At 32.9% G+C, this 9467-nt stretch overlaps 1 pseudogene; it reads left to right on the forward strand.

Annotated features, from left to right (window-relative positions):
• Positions 1-3884: 3884 nt before the first annotated feature.
• On the forward strand, positions 3885-4993 carry LOC107879255 (annotated as a pseudogene).
• Positions 4994-9467: the final 4474 nt, after the last annotated feature.

Genomic DNA, 9467 nt, shown 5'->3' on the forward strand with positions numbered 1-9467 from the left:
GTGATGAGTCGTGGTTGAACAAATGAATTCTCCACAACATACTTGTGCTTTGGGTAAACATTGCCCCAAACATGTTTGTTGTTCATCCACTACCCATCCTCACATCTTTGATCACCTAATCTAATTTACGTGGACTCTCATACAATCACATGACTTGTTCAAGCTCTTTTAATTGCATAAAATTCAATTATTTATTATTTTTATTAATTAAATAATTCTTCTCAAAATATGAGCTAGTTATGATCTATGAATATGTATCATCGTCTAGTGCGGTTATTAAGGAATTAGCTCTTAGTTTATGCTAGACGGTCTATCTATTCGGTGCATCATCTACCAAACGCATAAGAAGACATCGATCATAAATAAGGTCTATAAAACTAGTCCAGCAGTAACAAAAATTTAAATATCAGATTTTTAAAATGGTAAAAAAGTATACGCCAAATCACATCCAACGGTAATATCTCATTTTTTTCTTCTATAAAAGAAATGCTATTTTTGTGTTAATACTCTCATTTTTTGACTTTAATTTTTGTTAACAAATACAATGTCTCAAGTATCCCAAACATCAAATGCAAAAGTGTCCCTCATTTGTCATTATGGCAATTCAGTTGTTTTTAGGACGTCATGCACCGCTTTGAATTCAGATCGAAAATTCTTTAACTGTGTGGTTGAAAAGGATAATGTTGGATGCTCTTTTTATAAGTGGATTGACGAAGACTCACCGACGAGCAACCCATCAACATCAAATTTTTGAGGCGCTTCCAAGTTTCATATACTACAAAGGCTTCGAAAATCTGAAGAAAATAAAGATCTACTCATGACATTACTAAAAGAAGTTGAAGGGCAAAGAGATTACTTGAAAGGACCACTAAAATAAGTCGAAATAGAGAGAGATCAACTAAAGCAAAGGTTGATTTTAGCCGAGGAAAAAGAGAAAGGCCTAAAAAATTATTGTATGGTTTGTTATTGTTGTTGGCTTTCTGGAAAGGTGTAATAGAGATATAGGAAACTGAATAAATAGATATATGGTTTCTTATATCAATCGTGAGTGTAATCTATGATTAATAGAGAATTATGTCTATGTCTTTTATCATCGACCTCTATAAACCATGATAGTTACTGTAAATATATGATTTACTCAATTGAAAGTCTGTTAAGTCTATAAATTATAGAGAACGACTTCTACAATATTTTCAATCAACCACTATAAATTAGGACAACAATTGAATTATAACACAATACAATCAACTGTTTAATTTGACGAGACAATGGAATAACTGAACATAATTTCATTAGTAAATGTCATCATTGACAAGCCAAATATATGTAATTCAATTATCCATAAAAAATAAATCACTAAAAACAACAAATCATTAAATAAATCGTTTGTTCCAAATCCACTAAATTACTTATTTTCTTGATTGAGTTTGCAACAATGTCCATCACATCCGCTTATTTTTCTTCATATTTTTTCTCCTCTTCTTAAACTTCTTTCTTCTTATTTTTGTTCTCTTCTTCTTCTGATGATTTCTTCTCTTCTTTAATGTTTTCAACCTCCTGTTCAATCACTACTTCTTTGTCAACTGCCTTCTCATTTTTGTCTTCTTCTTCTTCTTCTTCTGATGATGATGATGATGATTTCTTTTCACTATCTTCTTTTGTTTTCTCCTCATTTTCTTCTTCTTCTTCTTCTTCTTCTTCTTCTTCTTCTTCTTCTTCTTCTTCAGCTATCATCTCCTCATCGTTTTCTTCTTCTTCTTCTTTCACATCTTGTTCATCTACTGCATTCTCCTTTTTCATTTCTTCTTCTTTCTTCTCTTCTTTAACTCTTTCATCTGCTTCATCAATGTCCTTCACTGCGATTGTAAGTTTTTCGAGGTTTACTTTATGCCGGCTACGAGGGGGACTGTCGAGGTGCACAACATTGTTTTGAAAAGATTACAAAAAATATGCAAAAAAAATTAAATTGAAAGAGCGAAAAATAAATTAATTTACTTTTATCTTATTGCTTCTTCTTATTCTTCTCGATTATCTTCATCCTCTTATCTCCAACAAAAGAAGCAATATCCTGTAGATTTTTCTCAAGAAAAGCAACACGCTCGTGCTAGTCATAATCATAAAAGCGTCTGGTACAATTTTGAGTCCACTTGAACCACCATAATCACAAGCACGTGTTGGACTTGGAACATAATGGTGGCCAACCAAATCTTCGTCTGCGACCTCCGCTAATGAAGTCAGGACAGTCACGCCTTTTAGATGCACCTTCAATGCATCGATGAATGTATCCTTAATTTCGTTCATGTATGGCTTAAATATTTTCATGTATATCTTCTCCATCTCACAGACAGTAGGAGTAAGGTACGAGTCATAATCTACAAAAAAATAAAAATAAATTACATGACATTCACTAATATAATATTATTATTATCATATCATAATAAGTATAATTTTACCTTTGTGCTGTTTTCTTTGTACTTAAATGGGTCGCCTTCCATTATGTTATCGCACTTCGACGTTTGCCATCTAAGAAAATGGGGAATAGGCAGAAGAGAATCCAATGACTTATCGGCATTCCTTCCCAGATGAGAAAAGGCCTCATATATCCAAATCTGCAATTAATAGAAGCATAAGTAAATCTACAGTGTCTATGTATTATTGCATAAATATGTAGGAGTTTATAATAAATCAATAAGATGGCAGATTATAAGTACCAGAAACGTCCAGGGAAAGCCAAATAACGATACACTATTCCTATTGACAAACGTTTCTTTCTGCTTGGTCAGATGAGTTTTCTTTTTCAGATAGCTCAAGGTCAATCCAAAGGACTCTTTTTCCCCATGGATACCCCCCGGAGAATTCTAAATCAACTGCCATCTTGATGTGGTCCGAATCCACCTTCTTTGACGGATCCTTTGCCAATAGTATCACGTGCACAAACCAAACCAAAGTACACTTCAACTTTTGTTGATTATTCAACCTATTACCTTTCATCAGACTAATCAACTTTGCAGCAGTAATGCTCTTGTTCTTCGTCACCTTAAAATGAAAGCTTTCCCCATTTTGAAGGACTTTGTTCATTTTTTATTTATGGGGATATGCTGAACAATTCATCTTCGTAATCAAAGCAAATTCCTTTAAGCCGAAACAAGCTTGCTTACCATTCACACAGAACTAAATTTCATGCATTTTTTTTCTAATTTTTTATACGTCGCAACAACATATAATAGACCATCTGTCCATTAAATTTAAAATGTTCTAACATATGTCTCAAGTATCCGAAACATGTCTTCTTAAAATTAGAATACAACTTTTGTTCAACAAGACTCGGTCTAAACTCTCGATACATCGCCATTCTTGATCTCACAAAAATATTTGCAAAAAAAAAACCTAGATCATTCATCCAGGTTGTTAGGTCGTACGACTCATCGGAGATATCTCTCGCACAAATTGACAAGGATAGGAGATCCTCCTCCCCGTCTATGCTATCTCTCCTATTCTTACCTTCCCTGCTATCAATTTCACTTTCTTCTTCATTTTTCCCCTCCTTCTACCTTCACTATCCTCAACATCGTCACTCTCATGTGCACTACTTTCATCGTATTCGAAAATATCAGCAAGAATTTTTTATTCAATTTTCGACTCCGATTCATCGACTACGAATTTTTTTTCCTCTTGATAATTTTCAAAACTTCTTCGGATTTTCGCTTCCTACTACTAGAAGCAATGGAAGGAGGCCTTTTAACTGCTCTATGAACTTTTCTCACCATTTATGAACTACAGCAAAAAATGAATCTGTAGTGGTCGATTTATCGACCACTGATCTATTAAGAAAAACAAAAAAATGCAGCAAAAATAAATTTGTAGTGGTCGATATATCAATGAAAATGGAATACTTGAGAATACATTTGTAACTAACTTTTAATAGAATTGAGAATGACAGTAAACTGTCTAACTAATTGGCAGTTATAATTTTTTTACAGAACTAGTTGCTGATGTGGACTAAACTTCTTTTAATCTCCATTTCCAGCTATGTGAAGTCTTTCAATCATTATTTCGTGTATCAGTCTTGGATTGATTAGCATAACGGGTCATGCTAAAGAATTACACTGGCTGCTGCTTTGTGTTTTTGCTGGTATCATCATGTGTAAGATTGTTTATCAATTAACAGGTGCTATCAGCCCTTTGTTCTTCAAGGGATATGTTAAACTTGATGACCTGAAGAAACTTGAATGGAACAACAGAGGATTTTCCACTTTGCATGCTCTCCTTGTAGCAGCTGCTTCTTTATATCTCTTGCTTGAATCAGACCTTTTCCATAATGGTGCTCGGGATGATCTAATGATCAATAGAACATCAGCTTTTTCAGACACCATACTCGGGATCTCCACTGGCTGGCTACTTTCTGGCAGACTTGGCAATGATTTTCTATTACTTCCCAGCCTTGGGTGGAACGGAGTATGTCTTACATCACGGACTTTCAGTGTTTGCAATTGTTCAATCCCTTATAATTGGTCAAGCCCAGATATATATATATATATATATATATATATTTTTATGCTACTCTTTACTGAGAGTACTACTCCCTTTGTTAATTTAAGATGGTACCTGGATGTTGCTGCTGGTCAAAAGAACTCTCAGCTCCATGTCTGCAATGGAGTAGCTTTATTTTTTGGGTGGCTGGTTGCAACGATTCTTTTGTTTCTCTTGTTTTTCTATCACATGTTTAGCCATTTTGATCAGTTCAAAAAAAATTTACGCACTGGGCTTCTATAGCTTGTTAACTGTACCTCCTGTTCTGGCATGGCTGAATCTCTTCTGGTTTTGGAAAATCGCAAAGGGTTTGAGAAAGGCTAGGCACAGCCAGAAGTATAGCAACTACTCAAGTCTTTTGGAGCTTGTGCAAGTACTTAACCTCTGTGTACATCCATCAAAACGAGTGAAAAAAGTGATTGTAGACTTACATTTTTACCGTATCTTCGTTAGAAATTGCTAATCATAAACATATCTCTTTTAGTAATTTTAGTGGTATGCAATGCCCAAGTGTTGGGACTTTGTTGACTGCGATGTTGTATTAGTGAGGTAGCAAGGAGCCTATCTTCATATTTTCGAAAAAAAAAAAAAAGTTTTGAAAATATTTTGAAAAACAAATAATTAATATTAAGAATAAAATAAAATAAAATAAAATAAAATAAAAATTTTGTTTTTTTTAATATCTCAAAAGTAACACGTAAAAATAGAAATTTAATTAAAAAAATAATCACAAGTAAAATCGAAAATAGTAATTAATAAGTCGGCCTTTTATATTGTGTAAACATGTAGTACTATAATTTGATAAATATTGTGGTGGGACAGTAATCAAAATTTCATTTATCAGTGAATTTATTACTCCTTTCTGACTTTGTCCACTCAATAAATTAGATAAATCAAGGCTCAATAAGTTCTCTATCATGAATTATGACACCTCAATTAACCTCTATCGTGTAATGTCATGGTCATAATTAAGCACTATTTTAGTACTCATTTTATCATTCATTTACACTACAGAATCAGTCAGGTAAAAAGTCATAATTTTATCATTCATTTACACTAGCTAGCAGGTGTGGGCATGGTACATTGCGATAAGATATTTTAAACTTTGATATGGTAACTTCTGTTTTTGGTACTAAGAGAATAATATTATTACCATATCAAATTAATTCGGTATGATTTGGTATTTTTAAATTCGATTTCGGTATTTTATAGTATGATAATTCGGTAACCATACTTTATTTGATTTCTGATTACATATATTCATATAAAAAAACTATAATTTTAAATTTTAAAAATATTTCAATCGTGTTAGGCTAACAACTATCTTTGTTAATCAATTACACAAAAATAACATTTCAATCACGATTGAATAAGTCGAGATGCAAACTCTGAACAACGATACCTAAACTTAAGCATAATACTCCTAAATAATAACCTTCCCAAAAAATTTATTTCTGAATAAAAACTACTTTTGTGTTCAATTGGCTAATGAATGATATAAAAATATATTTAATAATCTTAAATAATAATATATATATATATGGGTTTTATATGTTATTAAAAAACTTTAGTGCGGTATACGATCAAATACCGTATCAAATACTAAAATAATTTAAAATTTCTACCAATAGCATAACATCCATACCGTTATATAAAATATTTTAATTTCGATCTGATATTCGATATATACAATACCATGTCCACCCCTACTGGGCAGAGAATCAGTTGTTAGAATTCCCTTTTTAATAACTTGCATCATGTCTCGGTCATTATATTGTCATTGTGGGTCCAAATATTATATATAGTATAGTCCATCTGTGTGGGTTCATCACATGTCGTTCCTGAAATATCAAAATACTTCTTATCTAAGGGCTTGCGTTGTATATTTCCCATGTTTATTGTAAAGTTCAGGTGAAGGTAAAATTCCAATTATGCAATTAGAAAACATCTCTCTATACTAGACACACCCTAATTCAAGGAACCAATTCCTAGGAATTTTGTCATATGAGAGATACTTACATAAACAGGAAGTTCACTTGGAAAAGTTCTAAAAAGCTATAGAGATTTCCCATGTAATAATTAGTATTTACAAACTAACCCTTAGGTGACTAGTATAATTAGGGATCATTCATTTTTAAATCATCATCTAGAAAACAATACAAGTTTTGTCTAATACAACCTTTTTTTTAGGCAATTTTTGTGTGTTTATTCTAGCATTTCTTTTGGGGTTCTTAGTATCGATCTTAAGCTGACTTGTCACGATCCAAATGGCCGTGAATGACACCCACACTAATGGGAGAATCATTTCCCAACCACTTAATCAATGTTAAGATGATATTATCATAAAATCAATATAATAACAATAATCCAAGGCTAATCATTTAATGCGGAAATCTAACAAACTACTCACTAAAATCCCCAAGACCCGAAAGTCATCTTACAAGAACTACTAACAAAGATCATGTCTAAAAGATATCCAGAATAAAGTAAATAAGGGATGTTTCATTGTCCAAAAGATAGAAAATAACAAATAAGATGACCCATGGCAGTTTAGAGACGGAGTGCTCACCCTTAGATCAAGATATGCTATCAAACTTTAGAGGTGAGGTCATGTCTGAGCCTTTAGAATGCTTTCTGCATTTAACAAAAGAAGAGTACAGGGTAGTATCAGTACAAACCACTATGTACGGGTAGGTATCATAGGCCAACTCAATTTAATAGCATGTACACAAAATAAATATAATAACAAGTAGACAAGCATCGTCATATAACACATATTTAATGAATCAACAAAACAGCAACAACAAGTCAAACAGTTCTCATAGACAAGCTACATAACCATCAAGAGTATCAACCATACTGTAAACATCCACAAAATAAATACAAAAATATACACACATGCTATGGGACTTATTTTTGCCCAACTAGTCATGACCTGCAGGGAACAATCTATGTTCATGTACCGTACCGGCGTGGTACCCGATCCAACATATACATATCCGTACCGACATGGTAACCGATCCAACATATACATATCCGTACTGGTGTGGTACCCGATCCAACATATACATATCCGTACCGGAGTGGTACCCGATCCAACATATACATATCCGTACCGACGTGGTACCAGCGTGGTACCCGATCCAACATAAACATATCTGTACCGGCATGGTACCCGTTCCAACATAAGAATATCCGTACCAGAGTGGTACCCCATCCAACACATACATATCCGTACCGGTGTTGTACCCGATCCAACATATACATATCCGTACCGGCGTGGTACCCGATCCAATATAAACATATCTGTACCGGCGTGGTACCGGATCCAACATAAACAAGTATTATCAGTATCAATTTACACAACCTCATAGCAGACAATACAATGCACCAAGTTTACAAGTACACTTAAAGTCATAAGACAATTCCATCAAGTAAATTTTCAATAAATATTTATACACGAATCAACAATCCAAACATCAATAATTTCAACCATGTCCGAATACCAATCCACAAGTATCCAATTTAGGAGCATACACACAATTAAGTCGAGTCTAAGCTTCAATTAAATCGTAACCTACCTCAATCAAAGAATTCAAACGCAAGCTAATTTGCCAAGGTCTTGCTCTTCCATAAAGCTTCCAAAAGGTCCAAATCTGTTCAAATATATAATTCGTATAAAAATACGAATCTAATGATCCCATTTTATAAATTTTTACTCTAAAATTCTATACCTAAATCGCAATCCAATCATATTTATAGTTACAGAATGATAACCTCATACGAACACGTTGAAAGTCTAAAGCTACAGGAGCAGTACTTCACCTGTACTACGTGCTGTAATTCTAACCTATCATTATTCCCTAATGATTGATTATTATTCCATTTAACCAATGACTATATCTATCATCAAGAATTATTACATTTATTCACTATTTTAATCCTAATTCTAACTAACAGTAACAAAATGAAAAACTTCTCATAGTAACAATTACAACCAGTAGCTAAACATTGTACAAAAGATAATAAATTTCTTAGCATGCTACTATGTTATCATTATTCTAATGGACAACATTATTAAATTATAATTATTCTATTATGTGCCAATGATAACCATTACTCTATCATCTGCTTCGTAACATATACTTACACTCAAGTGACCACTGGCTACAATTTCTCACTTTCACGTTATTATTATAACATTAAACATTAAAATAGCTAACCTGGAAGCTTTCGAGGATCTTCTTTGAAGCGATAATGTGAAATAGGGTTTGTTAACCGATTTCACCACTTCTTCTGACTATTTCCTTCTATTATTATTATATATGGTAAAGCCTTTCTATCTAAATTTATTTTTGTATAGGTCACATAAGTAATTAAATTATAACTTCGGCCCATTAAATTATAAATTAAATTAATTATCTAAAATATACCCAACTAATGACTTAATTACTTTCGAACATCTCAAAAATTGATACTACTCATACTACGGTGAGTGCTAAAATAAAGATGATGAGAAAATTTCACAAACGACTGGGAGGGTCGTTACATTAGATACCAATTAAACAACCGTTCATCCCCGAATGGGCAAACAAAAGACAAGAAAGAAAACAGTGATACGAGAAAAACAACAGAAACACGAAATCAATCCAAAAACAGTCCACAAAAGGAAAGAAATCTATGAACCCTTTTGAAGAAAAGTCTCGGCTTTCCAAGAACACATAACAAAAAGATAACAAGGTATTTATTACAACAAATCAGCGGACAACAAATTAGATTAAGAACATAAGATGATGAACAAGAAGACACAAGATTCGGATTTAACAATAACAACAAGAACACAAGATTACAACACAAACACTAAATAAGATTACAAGAAGGTAAAAGGATAAATAGTTAGACAAATTGAAGGTATAATCTTAAAAACCCAAAAGCCT

This window comes from Capsicum annuum, chromosome 8 (assembly GCF_002878395.1).
Source record: "Capsicum annuum cultivar UCD-10X-F1 chromosome 8, UCD10Xv1.1, whole genome shotgun sequence".
NCBI lineage: Eukaryota > Viridiplantae > Streptophyta > Magnoliopsida > Solanales > Solanaceae > Capsicum > Capsicum annuum.